Genomic DNA, 19,759 nt, shown 5'->3' on the forward strand with positions numbered 1-19,759 from the left:
GATGAAGAGAAACCCGATGATGGTTACAGGCACGCCGGACGGAGAGCATGAACGGCGCCTGGTCAGACATGAGGGTGACTCCAAGCATGCTGCCCAGTGGCAACAAGATCGCAGTTAATAACAGTCTTTAAATTTAAAAAAAAAAAAAAAAAAGAGTAAAGGGCGGAAACACAAAATAAAAGGAGGTGGCGCGTCAATAACAACACATTCTGGCAAGGACTCCTGCTGCTGTGTTCGAGGAGGATATCACAGTCAGTCAGCTGGCCGTGTCAGTCAGTCAGTCAGTCAGCCGTTCCACTGCTGGTTCTTTCTTACATACAGTCAAAGGATGTGCACCGCTCCCCGGAGTCGCTGCAATACCGGTCGACAAGGAGCGGACGGAGTGTTCTCTTCCGCCTCCCTTGCTCCAAAAATCAGATTAATATATATCCTCGGGTAGAGGACGATCAGATATTAAACTGATAAGAACAGATTTTTTTTTATTGAATATAAACAGAGTAAGCAGCCTTGAAAGCCCAACAACACACAGGAGATACATGACACACAATGCCAAAAGAGGCACAGAAGGAAGTTAATTAAGACTAGACTAGAGGCCGCCACCATAAACAATAACAATATAATATCAATTAAAACCCAGGCACAGGCCCGTGGCCAAACACAGTGAAAGACACACACACATACCAAAAAACCTTACCCACCCACAACAACACTGTTTCTTAACTGTTAACTTACACATCAAAACAACACACCCACAAACACAGAGACACTGATATACAACCCCATCACACAACACTCATCAACCCAAACTCATCGCCCGCTTTCACGCCTCTCCACGCCCCAACCCTCATCGAACAGTAGGGCGGCCTCCCTCCCCAGCCCCTGTGCACCTCCACCTCCAACCACCGGGCAGAGCCTCCGTACAGCCACAGTCTCCTCCACCTTCTGCCGCCCATCAACCTGACGCACTCCCACTCCACTAGAGGGCGCCACCCCTGCCACCAACGCTCCACCATCTCCTGCTCCCATGGCAGAGGCATCCACCAGCTGGACTCCACCATCTCCCACAGCCATGACCTCTGGACCCAGCCGCACTCTTTGACCTTCTCACAGGCGGCCATCTTGCCCGCCATGCTTAGCGGTAGTCAGAGCCGAAAGAAGCCAACCTGGTTCTGGCGGGTCCAGCCACCACACCACCAGCAGACACAGCAGGCACCGCCACCAACACTCCACTCCCAGTCCCTCGCCTTCTCCACCACTGCACTGCTCTTGCAGGCCTCTCTGTTTCCCTCATTTCACATCATGGAGCCCCTGCATAAGAGCAGGAACCCTGCAGCACCAGTCACCACCCCAGCATAACTTCACTGCTTAGCACACCCAGCAAACAAATGGTCAGTCTCAATAAACACAATTTTCAACTCAATACACCTTCACCATGCCCCACAGCCCCACAGCGCAAACACATTTCTTCACAGTACAGTCCCCACGCAGAATACCCCACACCCCACACCCCCAGCACTCACTTGGCAAGTCCGGCAACCTCCCACGTCAAGTCCCAGAGCAACGCTGCAGGGCGGCCAAACTACCCAATTCCCCCAGACTCAACGAAGCCCGCAATAAAGCTCCATTTTCCTGTCCAAAATCCATTGGAGTCCAATATCCGCTGCCCATCCGACACGCTGATGCAATACCGCTTCAGAAAGCTCCGAACATCCTCCAACAGCACGTGGGGGTTAAAGACCTGCACCACGACAGTGTTGGTCGACTTTATCGCCGCCAAGACGCATCCCCGCCGCCACCGCTTACTGCTGGCCGAGAAGACCACCGCCACACGCTTCCTTCATCCCCGCCAACGTCCGGAAGGTCACGTCAAAGCAGGTCCCATCCATAGTTCCCTGCAGGCACAGCACCTCCTTGTCCGTCACCTGAAGTAGCTCCCTCACGACCTTCGCTCCAAAAACGTCCCGAGTCACCATCTCCCTGCTCTCCACCGGCACCAGGCACCGCATTCCAAACCTTGGGATCCCTGACCATGTTTCAATCGGCACCATCGCTGTCTCCATACTTGATCTTAGCCAAAAGGCCGAGAAGCCGACACTTACAACTGCACGTCCGCGGCCCTCTAGCGACGCCCGCCACATGGTTATGGGAGGCGGTTGCTAAAGCGAACCGCCAAGAAACAAAACACCACGACGCTTGACTTTTGACAGGCAGGTAGTTCCGCCCGGCTTAGGCTTCCAAAAATACCGTGGCTTCGGTTGGTTCCCCTCCGCGAAATCTTTAGTAAAGGCGAAAGATTTTATGCGAAGAAACCGGCGATATGGCTGCCACAGAACGCGGACCGAGGAGGAAACACATGAGCGAGCGGTCGTGGACATAGGGAAGTGACTCAAGAGGCGTTGCCAGTGGCAACAAAGGCGGCAGTTATCAACAGCCCCTTTAAATTTAAAAAAAAAAAAAAAAAAAAAGAGTAAAAGGAAGCGGGGAGAAACACAAAAGGGGCGAAAAGGGAGTGTAGCGGTTGGCCAACACACCTGGCAAAGGACTCCTGCTGCTGTGTCTGCTCTGCTAGGAGGATATCACAGTCAGTCAGTCAGTCAGTCAGTCAGTCAGTCAGTCAGTTCCACTGGGTTGGTTCTTTTCTTACACAGTCAAAGGGATGTGCACCGTTCGAATTAAGCTGCAATGCCGGATTCGATGTGGGCGGGCCGGACAAGCCCCTCTTCGTCTCCCTGTTCCAAAAATCAGATTAATATATGGTCCTCGGGTAGAGGGCGTATCAGATATTAAACTGATAAGAACAGATTTTTTTTTTTTTTATTAATCACAATAAGCCAAACCAAAAACCACACAGGAAAGCACAGGCATGCTATATCAACACCCAAATACATAAACAAATACATAAATGAACACACAGAAGATCAATCAGAAACAACAAACACAAGACACTTCAGGCCACACCAGCCAGTCCAGTCAATAGCCTGTGGGGAGTAAAGCACACAAACCCCCCGCCCATCATACATCCACAAGTCACCCCACACACCCACAAGTACGATTGTACAGTCAGGCAAAAAATTGTACAGTCAGGCAAAAAAAATTTTTTTGTCCATAAGTCCCATCACATCATAATACAATCACACCAAACCCCATACATTGCTAAAACCCCGAACCCAAACAAACCAAACAAAAACAAAAAGAAAACCCAAACCCCTCTCAGACCCCCTCCCCCAAGGCCACCCACTCCCGCTTGGCCTCCCCCGCCCCTCTCCCCACCCAACACTCCTTTACTGCGGACCGCACCAGCTCCCGAGTTTTAAAAAAAAGTTCCTCCGCAGTACTCTGAGGGGGCTGACGCCTCAGGCACAACACCCTCCGGTCCCACAACCCTCTCTTGGTCTCTGTGACCACTGTCCACAGGACCTGCCGCTTAGCAGCCGGGATGGTCCCCAAACCTGCACCACGAACCACCAGGTCCCGGGAGAGCCAGCCACGGTACCCCCGGCCTACCCATTCCGCCACCAGGTCCCACACTCTCCCCGCCTCCCTACACTCCCAAAACGCGTGGGCGGCAGTCTCCTCCTCCCCGCAGCCCAGAGGGCAGAACGGGGGGCCCCTGCCCCACAACCTGTGGACCCTCTCGCGGACCGGTAAGCGGTCCAGGGCGCACAACCAGTTCAGGTCCTTGCCCCCTCGCCGCAGATACGAGGGCTGCAAAGCCCTCCAATCCACGGCCAGAGAACCCGGCCTCCCCGGCGCCCCCGCCCCGGGCCCCCTAGCGAGAGCCTCTTTATACAGCGCCCGGTGATCTAAAACCAGGCCATCCCGGAGACACCAAGCATTCCCCTTAACGAACCTGGCGACCTCTTCGTAGTGACCCGGCCGGTCCCAGGACCACGGGACCCCAGGGTCCACCGGCCGCAGCTCCCGGAAGGGGAAACCCAGCCAGAACCTGGCAAGAAAGACCGCGGGGTGATCAAACAGCCCCGTCGCAATCCGGGCCTGAAACGCCACATGCAAGGACAGGGCCTTGAGGGGGAGGCAGGGCACCTCCCTCCCCCCCTCCGCCATGCTCCTATACATTACAACCCGACTCACCATTTCGGTGCTGCCCCCCCAAAGGAATGAGAACACGTCCCGCTCCAGCCTCCTCCCCACTATGAAGGGGACGGGGAACACGTAGGCGAGGTGGTTTAGCCGGGGGAGAATGTCCGCCTTCACAGCCAACACTCTCCCCAGCAGCGGGAGAGGCCGTGACCGCCAACACCCCAACCTCCTCGCCACCCTATCCCTCAAACCGTCCCAATTCTTCTGTGCCGACTCCTGGTGGTGAAAGTCCACCCCCAGGACCCGCAAGCTGTCTGCCACCCGGAAACCTCCCGGGAAGGCTGCCCGCCCCGCCCACCTCCCAAACCCCATCACGGCAGACTTCGTGAGGTTTACCTTTGCCCCCGCCGCCCTCCCGTACTCCGCCAAAATGGCCGTTATCGGCCCAAAACTGGCGTCAGACGTGACGAAAAGCGTCACGTCATCTGCAAATGCAGCCACCCTCGCCTCCCTCCCCCCACCCCGGGCAGGTGAACCCCCAGCAAACGCTGGGGCCTGCCTGAGCACCCGACAGGCGGCGGCTCGAGGGAGATGATGTAAAGCAAAGGCGAGAGGGGGCAGCCCTGACGAACCCCCCCTGCCTGCGGAACCACGGCCGACAAATGGCCCCCCACCCTGACCCTGCTACCAGCCTGAGCGTAGAGCAGCCGCACCCAGGAAATAAAACGAGGGCCAAAACCCATACGGATTAAAACATTAAAAAGAAACCCGTGGCTCACCCGGTCGAAAGCCTTCTCCTGGTCCAAGCTCAGGAGGGCCAGTGGGAGAGCCCGCTGCTCAACCCAGCTGACCACATCCCTCACCAGGACCAGGTTCAGGGAGCCCATGCGGCCCCTCACGCCACAGGTCTGATCGGGGTGTATCACGGACCCCAACACCTCCCCCAAACGGAGCGTCAGCGTCTTGGCCAAAATTTTGTAATCGGCCGTCAGCAGAGTGATCGGCCGCCAGTTGGCCAAATCCTCCCTGCTGCCTTTCTTGTATAAAAGCGTGACCAAACCAGACCTGAGCGAAGGGGGCAGCACACCCGCCCCCAAACTCTCCTCAAACACCAGGAGGAGGTCCGGGCCCACCAAAGGCCAGAAGGCCGCATAGAACTCGACCGGGGAGACCATCGCCAGGCTTCTGCCCCTTTCAGGGACCGCATAGCGCCCCCCACCTCGTCCAGGTCAGGGGGCGGCTCCAGGGGAGGGCCTCCGTCCTGACAAGTGCGGTCCAGTGCAGCCAAAACCCTCTGCTGCCTTCCATCACCACCCGGTCCTGGAACAAGTCCGTATAAAACCGGCCGGCCTCCGCCAGGTCTGGCCCGGTCGGTAATCAGGCCAGCTGCCCCTGCAAGCCCAAGGGCCGGCCGCTGCTACCCTAGCCCTGGCTGCCGCAAGAACCCCTTAGAAGGAGTCTCCTCCGTCAGACGCCCCATACCCCCGCCCGTGGGGAGGGCGGCGTGGCCTCCCCCACATAGGCGGTCTCTCAGCAGACCCTGGGCACCTGTGACCGCTCCCAGCCAGGCGGGGAGGCCACCGCCCCGATCTCCCGCAGCTCCCAGCTCAGCCCGACCAGCCTTTAGCGGCAGCCCGTCTAGCTCCCGCCCGCCCGCCAGCCCACACCTTGCAGAATGAGGCAATCACGGTCCTTGGTGGCCTCCCACCACTTCGCCCCCAGCACCCATACAGGGGCCGCATACCCGCCAGCCCCTGTAAAGGACCCACTGACGCCCGCCCGTGAGCGCCCCATCCTCCAAAAGAGTGGCGTTCATCCGCCCACATTCCGGATGCGCTCCCAGCCCCCCCCTCCCACCCAAGCCCCAATCAGACAGTGGTCACAGTAGCCACATGGGCGTGGTGGAAAACCCACGCCCACCCCACGTCGCCGTGACAAAAAATAATCCAGGCGAGGCTGGCCCCCCTGGAGTTAGCCCAGGTATGGCCCCCGACCCGTCACCCGCCACCCGGAACACATCCCTCAACCCATAACCCGCCACCAGCGCCCCCAAATCCCTGTCAGGGGCCCCGTCCAGGGAGACATTAAAGTCCCCCCCGACCACCACCACCCGATTAGTAATGTTAGTGGGGCAGGAGCTGGAAAAACCCCGCCCGGCTCCGCCCGACGCTGAGGCGTGGCGCACACCAGCCGCACCGGCACGCCCCGCCAGGACACATCAGCGCATAAAATGCGCCCCCCCCACCTCCCACGTGGACTGGATGGACACATCCCACCCCCTAAATAAAATCCCCACCCCATCCGCCCGCACATTCCCACCCCCACACAGGGTCCCCTCACCCACCCGTCCTGCAGGGCCCGAATGTCCTCCCCCCCCCCCCACATGTACCTCCTGCAAAAACAAGACATCAAACCCCCGCTGCTCAATCGACAAAAAAAATGCCACCCGCCTACCCGGCATCTTAAGCCCCCGAACATTCAGGGACTCCACCAGCATATTCCCCATTACACAAAACACAAACAAAACCAAACACCCACCACCAGATCACCACACATAGGCATAAAAACAACACACATTAAGTCCCCAGGAGTCGGTCCCGTGCCACCACCGACTTCCGCACGGGATCACCAGAAGCCGGCGAGGCGACGGGTTCACTCACCCCATCCGACGAATCAGTCAGAATGACCAACGCCACGTCGCCGTCCCCCACCTCGTCCGGCGGAACGTGGTCCTCAACAGAGACCGGGGAGGGGGGCCCGCCCTCAACCCGAGGGGAGTCCAGCGATGGCCCCGCCCCCCCATCCAAAGATCCGTCCTGACTGTCACTCCGCCACGAAGAGGGGAACCTCTGCCGCTCCAGGCTCCCCGTCTCCACCTCCATATCCAGACTCTCCGGAACCGCCAGGCCGCCCCCCTCGGGACACGGGGAGGGAGAGGGCTCAGGAGACCCCGAGCTCCCCAACGCCTTCAGCTTTCCACCCCCAGACAGCCCGTCCGGCTGGCCGTCCGCCACCGCCGCTCTCTTCGAAGCCGCTCTCCCCCTCGGCAGGCCAGCACCCGCGCCGCCTGAGACCGTCGCCAGCAGCGGAGCCAGGAGATGCTTCGGAATCCCAGCGACCACCGGAGAGGACGCCCCGGCCTCCCCCTCGGCCTCTTCCACGACCTCACAATCGCCCCATTCCGAAGAACAAAGACCAGCAGCCTCACCGAGGATACTGCCACAGGACTCGTCGATGGCATCCAAAGAGGCCTCCTCGCCCGCAGTTCCACTCCCGTCCAGCGGGGACCCCACAGCAGAGGAAGCTGAGCCAGGCGCCGCACCACCTCCCACCTCCGGGGGAGCCGACGAGTCCGGAGAAGGACCATGCAGCGCACTGGGCGCCGCCATCTTGGCAGCCAGGGAGCTATCAGCTACCAAGCTAGCCGCCGCCGCCTGCCGCTCCAAGTCTGCAGCCAAATCCACCTCCTCCTGCTCCCGCAACACGTCCTCAGAGCCAGCCGCAGCAGCATACGACTTGGCCCTGGCAGGGCAGCTCCTAAAAAGATGGGAATCAGAACCACACAGCGAGCAAAGTTTCGGAGCGGTGCACTTACCCGCCGTGTGGTCCCCACTGCCACAAAAGCGGCAGCGGCCCCCCGCACAATCCTTTTTGCCGTGGCCGAGCCCTCCACACCGCCGACAATATTCCGGCTGGCCAGGGTAGTAGAGGAACCCCCTGTTGGTCCCAATTGCAAACGTGCCTGGTGGATGACGTTGCTTCCCGGTGCCCCCGGCTCCTGGTGGAACGAGACCAGGTAACGGTGTCTCCCCGTCCAAACGCCGAAGTTGTCCCTCAGCCTGGTCCCGCCCTTCACCACCTTACAGTGACGCCGAAGGAAGGCCTCGACGTCCCGGTCCTCCACATATGGGTTGTACATATGTACAACCAAGGGGAGGTGCTCCTGCATGTAGAGCAGCTTGATGCCCAATCCGCCCAGGAGAACATGACCTACCTTCTGCTCCCACTCCGACGCCAGTCTGTAGCAGTCCTGCAGCGCATGGAACGTCACGTCCGCAAATCCACTGGAGGTGAAATCCTGGAAGCAAAATAGTTTCCCGGGTCCAGGCCGAAAACCGTCTTAAGAACCGAAGACATTACAAAAACCCTCCCAAACCGCGCCTTCTGCTCCACCGATGCAGCCCCCAACAAATATATCCTAACTGTGTTCGCCTAGCCGCACCGCAAGGGCGGCCGGCGCAGTCGTCTTCTATAGCTCGCCGCTCTTGATCTACACTTGATCTTAGCCAAAGGCCGGCGATACCCCACAACTGCCGCGGGGTCGGGCCCCTCTGCAGCCGCCCCGGCTCACATGGTTCACGGGGGGGCCCGGGGCCAGCAAAGCGGGACCCCCGCCCGGTATAAACAAAAGGCCCACCCCGGCGGCTTGACTTTGGACAGGCAGGTGCCAGCTCCGCCCGAGAAGCAGAGCTTCCAAAATACCGTAAAGCTTCGGGGCAGTTCCCCTCCACGGAAATCTTTAGTAAAGTGGAGAAAGATTTTATGCGAGATGAAGAAACCCGGCGATGGCTGCTACAGGGCCGCGGACGGAAACATGAGCGGCGCCCGATTCGTGGACATGGTGACTCAAGGCGTTGCCCAGTGGCAACAAGGCGGCAGTTATCAACATCCTTTAAATTTAAAAAAAGAGTAAAAGGCGGGGAAAACACAAAGGGGCCGAAAGGAGGTGGGCGGTTGGCCAAAACACCTGCAGGACTCCTGCTGCTGTGTCTGCTCTGCTAAGGAGAGGATCATCATCAGTCAGTCAGTCAGTCAGTCAGTCAATCAGTCCAGTCAGTCAGTCAGTTCCACTGGGTTGGTTCTTTTCTTACACAGTCAAGGGATGTGCACGTTCGAATTCGCTGCAATGCGGGTCCGTGTGTATGGCCGGAGGGCAAGCCCCTCTTCCGTCTCCCTGTTCCAAAAAAATCAGATTAATATATGGGGTCACCGGGTAGAGGACGTATCAGATATTAAACTGATAGAACAATTTTTTTTTTTTTTTTTATTAAATGAAGTCAAACAACAGTTCAATAACAGTTCACACAATTCAAAAGTCCAAACATTACAAAACAGGCAAAATATGCAATTTAGTGCATATATAAGCATATCAAACAATCATAGACACACATAAAACCAACAAAACCACACAACATCCCTACAGTCAAAACAATCCCAGTAACCCACCCACAAACTTTAATCCACCCTAACCCACAGAACAACATTAACAATAAGTCCACACAAACATAACCGCTCAATCAATCCCCCATCCCAGTAGTCCTTTTTAAATTTGCTTCATCCCAACCGATCAAGTCCCCCGGGGAACGGGGAGAAGGGGAGGGAAACACCTCCCGCACAGAGTCCACCGACCCGTCTGACTCCTCCGCGCCACTAGAGTCCGCCACCTCCTCCGCCCTGGCCTCAGCACCACCATCCTCCACCTGCAGGGCGGCATACCTGTTGGAGACAGAGACCCCGCCCATACCCTGCAATCAAGGACTGGAGTCCTCAAGGCCCCACCTTCACTCCCATCCTGCAGAGGGCGCTTCATTGCCCCTGAAGACTGCACCGCCCACTCAGCCAGCTCTGCCTCCTGAGAATCAGCCACATCCGCCCAGCTCGACTCTTCGACCTTCTTCACAGCCACGCCCACTTCGCCCTTCGACCCAGTCTCACCCCTGACCCCAGGGCGGCCATCTTGGTCGCCATGCGGCCTAGCGGTAGTCGTAGCCCCCAGGCAGCCCGTCAGGCTACCAGGCGGCCCAGTCCCCAATTCACCAGACCCTGCAGCCGCACCCGCCGTCTTCTCAGCAACAGACACCGTCACCACAGGCACAGTTTTCCCCGCGCCCGACACTGCGGAAGCCCCCGTAGCAGACACAGAAGATCCCACAGTGCCAGGACTCCGGCCACCCCCTGCCCCCAGCCACCACTCCAGCATTACACGCCCTCCGCGGACACCTCGCAAACAAATGACCAGTCTTCCCACATAATTACAACCCCTCGGCTCCGTACAATCCTTAACAAGATGCTCCACCGATTTACAGCGCAAACAAGCCCTGACAGTACATTGCCCACTCAAATGCCCCACACTCCCACAAGCCCAGCACTCACTTGGCAGATCCGGTAGGAAAATCCTCCCTCTATCCTGGCCCAAGGAAAACGCATAGGGAGGCCGCCGCTCGCGACCCTCCCTCGTCTTCCGGAGCTGCACCAAGTACTTCCACTTCCCCGTCCAGAAGCCGTTCGCATCCAGAACCCGCTCCGCCGTCGTCGCCGACACACAGTACAATCCCAGGAAGCTCCGCACATCCGCCTCCACCACGTGGGGGTTGAACACCTGTACTATGACCGTGGTGAGCTGCTTCCACGCCAGTATGCGCAGGCCCTTCACGATCACCCTCGTTAACTCCTCACCGTCCGTCTGAAAACCCACGTGTGCTCACCGGCGTTCGCCATCTCCGGAAGGTGTGACGCTGTAAGACGATCCATCCGCCGATCCCTGAAGACACAGCACCTCCGCATCCGACACTCCAAGCGCCCCCAGCAAAACCGATGCTCCAAACCGAGTCCGAGTAAGCTCCGCCCTCCTCTCCACTGGCACCAGGAACCGAGCGAAATCCTTCGCAACACCGCATCAATCCAACAACGCCATCTCGGTAGTCCACCTGATAAGAATAGATTTTTTTATTAAATGAAGTCAAGCAAACAGTTCAATAACAGTTCACACAATTCAAAGTCAAACATTACAAAAACAGGCAAAATATGCACCTAGTGCACATTCAAGCATATCAAACAATCATAGACACACATAAAGTCCAACAAAACCACAACATCCCAGTCAAACAATCCTAACCCACCCACAAATCCTTCTTTGTTCCACCCCAACCCACAGAACAACAACATTAATAATAAGTCCACATAAACATAACCGCTAATCAATCCCCATCCCAGTAGTCCTTTTTAAATTTGTTTCATCCCAACCGACTGTCCCCTGAACGGGAGAAGGAGGGAAACACCTCCGCGACAGAGTCCACCGACCGCCTGACTCCTCCGCTGCTTCCTAGAGCCTCGCCGCACCTCCTCCGGCCCTGGCCTCAGCAATTATCCTCCACCTGCAGGGCGGCATACCTGTTGGAGACAGAGACCCCGCCCATACCCCTGCACCGGCGGACCGGAGTCCCCGGCGTCCCACCTTCACTCCCATCCTGCAGAGGGCGCTTCATTGCCCCTGAAGACTGCACCCACTCAGCCAGCTCTGCTTCCTGAGAATCAGCCACATCCGCCCAGCTCTCGACTGCCGACCTTCTTCACACGCCCACTCGCCCCTTCTCTCGACTCCAGTCTCACCCTGACCCCAGGGCGGCCATCTTGCGCCGGCGGTAGTCAGAGTCTCCAGGCAGCCCGTCAGCCAGGTATGCCCAGTCCCCAATTCACCAGACCCTCCAGTCGCACCCGCCTGCCTTTCCTCAGCAACAGACACTCACACCACAGGCACAGTTTTCCTCATACCGACATCATGAAGCCCCTCGTAGCAGACACAGAAGATCCCACAGTGCCAGGACTCGCCACCCTGCCCCCAGTCACCACCCAGCATTACACGCCCAAGGACACACCTCGCAAACAAATGACCAGTCTTCCCACATATCACGCGCCAAACCCTGCCCGCACAACTTAACAAGATGTTCAATTTATTTACAGCGAAACAAGCTCCTGACAGTACATTGCCCACCAAATGCCCCACACCCCACAAGTCCAGCACTCACTTGGCAGATCCGTAGGAAAATCCTCCCTCACTTCTGGCCCAAGGAAAAACGAGGGAGGCCATGACCTCCCTGCCTTCCGGAGCTGCACCAAGTACTTCCACTTCCCCGCCCAGGCCGTCAGATCCAGAACTCCGGCCTCCTGCTTCGCCATCGCCACACACAGTACAATCCTGTGAAGCTCCCGCACATCCGCCTCCACCACGTGGGGGTTGAACACCTGTACTATGACAGTGGTGCGCTGCTTCCACACCAGTATGCGCAGGCCTCACTTATCACCCCGCAACTCTCACCGTCCGCCTTGAAAACCGCGGCACGCAAGCCCGCCCATGCTCCGCCATCTCCCGAAGGTGACGCCACATTTCCATCCATCCGCCGATCCCTGAAGACACAGCACCTCCGCATCCGACACTCCAAGCGCCCCCAGCAAAACCGATGCTCCAAACCGAGTCCGAGTAAGCTCCGCCCTCCTCTCCACTGGCACCAGGAATCAGAGTAGCGTAAACTTCGGCAACACCGACCAATCCAACAACGCCATCTCGGGTAGTCCACCTGATAAGAACAGATACTACACTTGATCTAGCCAAAGGCCGAGAAGCGATACCCCACAACCCCATCAGTCCTGCGTACCCCTTCTAGCTACGCTCACAATACAAGGAGCCGGGAGGTTGTACAACAAGAAACAAACACCACGCTTGACTTTGGACAGGCAGGTAGTCTACCAAGCAGAGTCTAAAATATCAGAACTCGGGCAGTCTCCACTAAAATCTTTAGTAAAAGGCGAAAGATTTGTACCGAGATGAAGAGAAACCCGAGCCGGTGGCTGCCACAGGGCACGCCCGGACGGAGAGCATGAACGGGCGCCGGTCGTGGGACATGAGGGTGACTACATGCTGCCCAGTGGCAACAAGACGGGCATATCACTGCCCCTTTAAATTTAAAAAAAAAAAAAAGAGTAAAAGGGCGGAAAACACAAAGGGGCCGGAAAAGGGAGGTGGCGCGGGTTGGCCACCACCTGGTGCACCCTGCTGCTGTGTCTGCTCTGCTAAGGAGGATATCACAGTCAGTCAGTCAGTCAGTCATCAGTCAGTCAGTCAACAAATGTCAGTTCCACTGCTGGTTCTTTTCTTACACAGCGTCAGCGGGATGCACTGCCCCGGAGTCGCTGCAATACCGGGTCGATATGGAGAAGCGGATTTGAGCAAGCCCTTCCGCCTCCTTGTTCCAAAATCAGATTAATATATGGTCCTCGGTAGAGGACGATCAGATATTAAACTGATAAGAACAGATTTTTTTTTTATTAATCACAATAAGCCAAACCAAAACCACACAGGAAAGTACATATATGCTATATCAACACCCAAATACATCACCAAATACATAAATGAACACACAGAAGATCAACTAAAACCAACAAACACAAGACACTTGTAATACACCAGCCGACTGAGATTATCTGGGAGATAGAGAATCAAACAAACTAAACAAAACAAAATAAAAAGAAACCCAAACCTCTCAGGACCCTCCCAAGGCCACCCACTCCCCGCTGGGCCTCCTCTACCCCTCACCCAACACTCCTTTACTGTGACCGCATTGCTCCCGAAGTTTGCAAAAAGTTCATAGCATTTGAGGCTGACCAGGCACAACACCCTCCGTCCTTCCACAACCCTCTTGGTCTCTGTGACCACTGTCCATAGGACCTGCCGCTTAGCAGCCGGATGGTCCCCAAACCGCACCACAACCCGCTCAGTCCCGGGAGAGCCAGCCACGGTACCCTGCCTACCCATTCGCCACCAGGTGCCACACCTCCCGCCTACACTTCAAAACGCGTGGGCGGCAGTTCTCCTCCCCGCAGCCCAGAGGGCAGAACGGGGCCCTGCCTCACAGCCTCGTGGACCCTCCTCGCGATCTGCAGCGTCCAGGGCGCATAACCAAGTTCAGGTCTGTTCCCCTCGTCGCAGACACGAGGGGCTGCAGCCCCACCACGCCAGAACCTGCCTCCGGGCGCTCGCCTTCGGCCTCTGGCGAGAGCTTTATGCCAGCCTGCAGATCTAAAACCAGGCTATCCCGGACACCAAGCATTCCCCTTAACGAACCTGACACTTCTTCAGAGGATCTGCCGGGTCCCAGGACCACTGGACCCCAGGGTCCACCGCCTTCAGCTCCCTGAAGGGGGCCCAGCCAGAACTCTGCAGCAAGAAAGACCGCTGGTGGCCAACACCTCACGCAATCCGCCTGAAAAAGCAACATGCAGGACAGGTTCCTTGAGCCGGAGGCAGGAGAATTCCTCCTCCGCCATGCCCCTACACATGGCCCACCATTTCGGTGCTGCCCCCGAAGAAATGAAACACCCGCCCAGCCTCCCATGAAGGGATCGGGAACACGATGGTAGCTTAGCTGGGAGAACAGTTGCATTTCACAGCCAACACTCTCCTAGCAGCGGAGAGGCTGACCCACACCCCAACCTCCTCGCCACCCTATCCTCAAACCGTCTCAGCTCTTTCTAGTTTCACTCCTGGTGGTGAAAGTCCACCTCAGGACCTGCAGCTGTCTTGAGTCAACCTCCTGGGCTGCCCGCCTCATCACCTCCCAAAATCCCCATCACGGGCAGACCCCCGGGTGGAGGTTTACCTTGCCCTCACGTCTCCGTGAGACTACTAAAATGGCCAAGACGTCTGGGGTCCACGCCAGACGTGACGGTGCCACGCCATCTGCAAATGCAGCCACCGCCTCCTCCCCCACCCCGGTGAAAGAACCCCAGCAACCCGCTGGCCTGCCTGAGCAATCCCAGCGGTCAGAGGAGATGATGTGCTAAAGGCGAGGGCAGTTCTATTTCAACTTCCCTGCCCGCGGAACCACGGTATCATTGTAATGGCCCCACCTGACCCTCTGCCACCGCCTGATTTTTAGAGCAGTAATCTGCGTAGCTGAAACGAGGGCCAAACCCATACCGGATTAAAGATGAAAGAACTGCATCATCTGGTCGAAGCCTCCTGGTCCAAGCTCAGAGGCCAGTGGGAGAGCCCGCTGTTCAACCTAGCTGGACCACATCCTCACCAGGACCAGGTTCAGGGAGCCCAGGCCCTCAATACCACAGGTCTGACTGGCATCACGGACTCAACACCTCCCCCAAACGGAGCTGCCGAAGGCCACGGTACTTGCACCGGCCGTCAGTTATGGATCGTCACCAGCCAAATCTCCCAAGGCCTTTCATAAAATAAAGACCAACCCAGACCTGAGCTTTGAGCAGCACACCCGCCTCCCAAACCTCCTCAAACACCAGGAGGAGGTCCGGCTCACCAAAGGCCAGGAAGGCCGATAGAACCTGACCGGAGACCATCCCGCCCGGGCGCTGTTCTTTCAGGGACCTTCATAGCTGCCTCACCTCGCCTCCAGTCCAGCCCAGAGAGTGGCCTCCGCCCGACAAGGCCGGTCCAGTGTTTCAAAACCCCTGTTGCCTGCCCTCACCAATTTCGGTCCTGAACAAGTCCGATAAACCGCCGCTCCCGCCAGGACCTGGCCTGGCCGTAATCAGCCTGCTATTTCGGTAAGGCCCTCATGGCCGATCACATGTTTACCCTGGTTGCCGCGAAGAACCCTTTAGAAGGTGCCCCCTCGCTGGGCCGCCTCAGACTCCGGCCATTGTGGAGGAGGACGGCATTGCCTTCCCCATAGCGTCTCTCAGCAGACCCTGAGCACCAGACCGCCTCCCAGCCAGGCCAGGCCACTGCCCCTGATCTCGGCACGCTCCCAGCTCAGCCGGATTAGTTTTTAACGGCAGCCTGCCCAGCTCCCACGCCACAGCCCCACACCTGCAGAGAGGCACGCGTCCTGTGGCTTCCACCACTGCCCCACCATACAGGGGCCGTGACACCGCCAGCCCCTGTGGAAGAGACCGCACGCAGCCAGAGAACGCCTCACTCCCAGCAGAGTGATGCTCATCCGCCACATCCCTGGATGCCGCCCCTGTGCCCTCACTCACCTAAACCCCAATCAGACAGTGGTCTGATAGCCAGTGCGGCGTGGTGGAAACCCACGCACCTCACCCGCCGCCTGTGAATAAAAAATAATCCAGACGAGAGCTGGCCCCTGGAGTTAGCCCAGGCGGTTCACGACCACACCACCACCCGAACACATCCTCAACCCATAACCGCCACCAGCGCCTCTAATCCCTGCTCAGGGGCTCCCGCCCAGGAGAGACAGTCCCCCGGATCACCACCACCCGATTAGTAATCAGGAGGCCAGGAGTTGAAAACTCGCCTCGTACGCACGCCATGACGACACCAGCCGCACCGCACGCCCGCCAGGACATCAGCGCATAAAATGCGCCCACCAATTTCTCCCACGGGACTGATGGGACACATCCCACCCCCCAACAAACCAACCCCATCAAGACATTCCCCACCCCCCCACAGAGAGTGGGTCCCTCACCCACCCGTCCTGCAGGCCCGGAATGTCCTCCCCCCCACATGTACCCTCCTGCAAAACAAGACATCAAACCCCGCTGCTCAATCGACAAAAAATGCCACCGCCTACTCCGCATCTAAGTCAACATTCAGGACTCCAACGGTATATCCTCAATATACAAATAGAAAACAACCAAACACCCACCACCAGATCACCCACAGGCACAAAACAACACATTAAGTCCCTAGGAGTCGGTCCCGTGCCACCGACTCCAGACGTGGGATCAACAGTCAAGAGACACGGGTTCACTCATTCCATCCGATTTTAACGTCAGGAATGACCAACGCCATATCATTGCCCCTCAGCCCGCTCATGAACGTGGTCTTAACAGAGAGACCGGGAGGGGCCGCTCACCCGAGGGGGAGTCCAGCGATGGCCCCGCCCATCCAAAGATCGGCCTGACTGTCACTCCCGCCACGAAGAGGGGACTCTCGCTCGGCTCCAGGCCCTGCCTCCACCTCCATATCCCATCCTCCGGAACCGCTTAGGCCCCCTCGGGACACGGGAGGAGAGGCTCAGGAGACCCCGAGCCCCCCAACGCCTTCAGCTCTGACCTCCGAGAGGTTCGTCCGGCTGGTCATCCGCCACCGCCTCGGCCGCCTCCCCTCGCAGGCCAGCACCACACCTGAGACCGCCGCCACAGCGGAGCCAGGATGCTCTGAATCCCACGACCCCGGAAAGGACGCCTGCCTCCCCTCGGCCTCTTCCACCACCCCACAACCCCGTATCCGGCAGCAACAAAGAGCAGCGCCTCACCGGCGATACCACAGTGACCCGCCGATGGCATCCAAAGAGGCCTCCCGCCCGCAGTCCACTCCCGTCCAGCGGGACCCAGGAAGTTTGTTGCCTACCACCTCCCACCTCCGGGGAGCTGATTATCCGGAGTCGACCATGCGGTGCATCAAGTGCTGCCATTCTGCTGCTGTGAGCCATCAGCCACTGCCAGCTACTTCAAGCCGCCCAAGTCTGCAGCCAAATCCACCTCCTCCTGCCTCAGCCACACGCCCTCAGAGCCAGCCGCAGACACGACTATTTCTGCAGGCAGCTCTAAAAAAGATGGGAATCAGAAACCACCACAGCTGAGCAAAGCCTCTGGAGCTGTGCACTTACCTCACCAGGTCCCCACTGCCACAGGGGCGGCAGCGCCCCCGTGACAATCCTTTTGCTTGTGGTCGAAGCCTCCACACTACCGGACACCGTTGGCCAGGGTAGTAGAGGAACCTCAGTTATCCCACTAAACGCAGCCTGGTGGATGACGTTGCTTCCTGGTGCTCTCGGCCTGTGAAAGAGACCAGGCAACCATGCCTCCTCAGTCCAAACGCCTGTTGTCTCAGCCTGTCCCACCCTCTTCACTCTTACAGGATCAAGGAAGGCTTCACGTCTCCGATCCTCTCATATGGGTTGCAATATGTGCCAAATTAAGGGAGGTGTTCCTGCATGCAGAGCAGCTTGATGCCCAATCCGCCCAGGAGAACATGACTCACCTTCTGCTCCTACTCCGACGCCAGTCTGTAGCAGCAGTCCCAGCGCATGGAACGCCACGTCTGCGAAATCCACTGGAGGTGGAAATTTGAAAGAAGAGCTTCCTGGTCCAGGTTTAAACCGGCTTCTGGACCGTCAAGACATTAAAACCTCCAAACTCAAGGCCGCCTCTGCTCAACCGATGCAGCCCCCAACAGCAGGGACCGAACTGCAGGCGAGCTGTCAAGGGCCGCAATGAGTCGTTTTCACCACTCATCACACCGATCTACACTTGATTCAGCTAAAAGGTCAGGTTGAGGTCTCATTAATCTCAGACTGGGTCCACATGTCTCTAGCGACGCCACATGGTTACGGGGAGGAAGCAGCAAAGTGATCAGTCACAAGAAACAAAACACCATGACGCTTGACTTGGACAGGCAGGCAGTCTACCAAGCAGAACCTGGCCTCGTAGAACTCGGCAAATCTCCACGGAATCTTTAGTAAAAAGGCGAAAGATTTGTCAGATGAAAACCCAGCGATGGTTGCCAGGGCACGCCGATCGAGGAGCATGAACGGCTACCGGTCGTGACATGAGACCATGTCTAGTGGCAACAAGACGCAGTTAATGTTCTTTAAATTAAAAAAAAAAAAAAAAAAAAAAAAAAAAGAGTAAAAGGGCGGGAAAACACAAAGGAAGCTGAAAAGGAGGTGGCTGCTGGCCAACACACTTGGCAAGGACCCTGCTGCTGTCTGCTCTGCTATGAGGATATCATGTCAGTCAGTCAGTCAGTCAGTCAGTCAGCGTAGTCAGTCAGTCAGTCAGTCAGCTCAGCCATTCACCATTGTTAGCTGCATGATGTGCACTGCCCCCGGAGTCGCTGCATCACTGGTCGACAAGCAAGAGCGATCGGAGCAAGTCTCCTTCCCGCTCCTCCCCTGTTCCAAAAATCAGATTATTATATGGTCCTCGGCAGAGGACGACTGATATTAAACTGATAAGAACAGATTTTTATGTCTGCTTACACCAAAAGACGAATCATATTGCAAACACAATCAACACAAAAACCCAACAAACCAGCACCTTTTATTTACACATCATCATAACCAACGCCCAGAAGATGCCAAACCCCACTCAGCCCACTCCCACCCTCGGCAACCCTCCCTTAAACCTCCCTAGCCCTTCAACCCATGCACTTGATCGTATTCCTGAACATGCCTCCCACCTCCTAAAACCACCCAAAACACCACATGTACGCCAAAGTTACGCCTTTTCTCCACACATCCCTCCTCCATTCCCACAAGCACACTTCACAAAGAAATAAAACCACAAAGCTACCCTTTCCTCCTGAAATTTCTAAACTCGCCCCCAGAGTGATGATTCCTGCTTGGTGGTATGAAATGCCCACCCATACCTACCACTGATCCACCAAACCCCAAGTCCCCTGGCTCCCGGCACACCAAAGGTATGGTCCAGCTGCCTCCTCCTCCCACCCTACTGCACACAAAGTGCGTGTTGATGCCAGGCCGGTACAGGCCACCGCACCGCAACGCACCCAGTGCCGCCCAACCAGTTACAACCTCCTTCCTTCAAACCGAGGGGCTGATGCACCCCACCACCCTCCGCCACACCACTTCCTCTCATGCCTTCTCCCCACCTCCCTCCATCAGGTCTGCGAGGAGGGCCCAGGATCCAGCACCACGGCCCTCCAGCGCCCACCATTCCTCCTCAGCAGCTCCACCACCTCCGGTAATGATCCGCTCACCCACGCCTGCCTGACATGACAGGGCCTACACCTCAGTGAGTAGCCCAGCCACCTTGCCCACAGCCCCCGCCTTTGTGGCCGAACTCTCTGATCACACCGGCACTGGAAGGCTGACACATTGCTATCGCTAATCTGGAATGCACGCCACCCCCTCCCCACCTCACCCGCCGAGCATCAGCCTCGACCCATTCTGTCCTACCCCCCACAGGAAGCTGCAAAATCTCT

At 57.4% G+C, this 19,759-nt stretch overlaps 1 non-coding gene and 3 pseudogenes across 1 annotated transcript; all 4 read right to left on the reverse strand.

Annotated features, from left to right (window-relative positions):
* Positions 1–325: 325 nt before the first annotated feature.
* On the reverse strand, positions 326–500 carry LOC125309084 (annotated as a pseudogene).
* Positions 501–2,653: 2,153 nt separating this feature from the next.
* On the reverse strand, positions 2,654–2,835 carry LOC125309054. The gene has a single exon (XR_007196063.1). It is a non-coding gene; the product is annotated as a U2 spliceosomal RNA (small nuclear RNA).
* A 9,463-nt stretch (positions 2,836–12,298) lies between these two features.
* LOC125309087 lies at positions 12,299–12,445 on the reverse strand (annotated as a pseudogene).
* A 539-nt stretch (positions 12,446–12,984) lies between these two features.
* Positions 12,985–13,161, reverse strand: LOC125309003 (annotated as a pseudogene).
* Between the last annotated feature and the right edge of the window lie 6,598 nt (positions 13,162–19,759).

The sequence above is a fragment of the Alosa alosa genome, chromosome 1 (genome assembly GCF_017589495.1).
Source record: "Alosa alosa isolate M-15738 ecotype Scorff River chromosome 1, AALO_Geno_1.1, whole genome shotgun sequence".
Taxonomy (NCBI): domain Eukaryota; kingdom Metazoa; phylum Chordata; class Actinopteri; order Clupeiformes; family Clupeidae; genus Alosa; species Alosa alosa.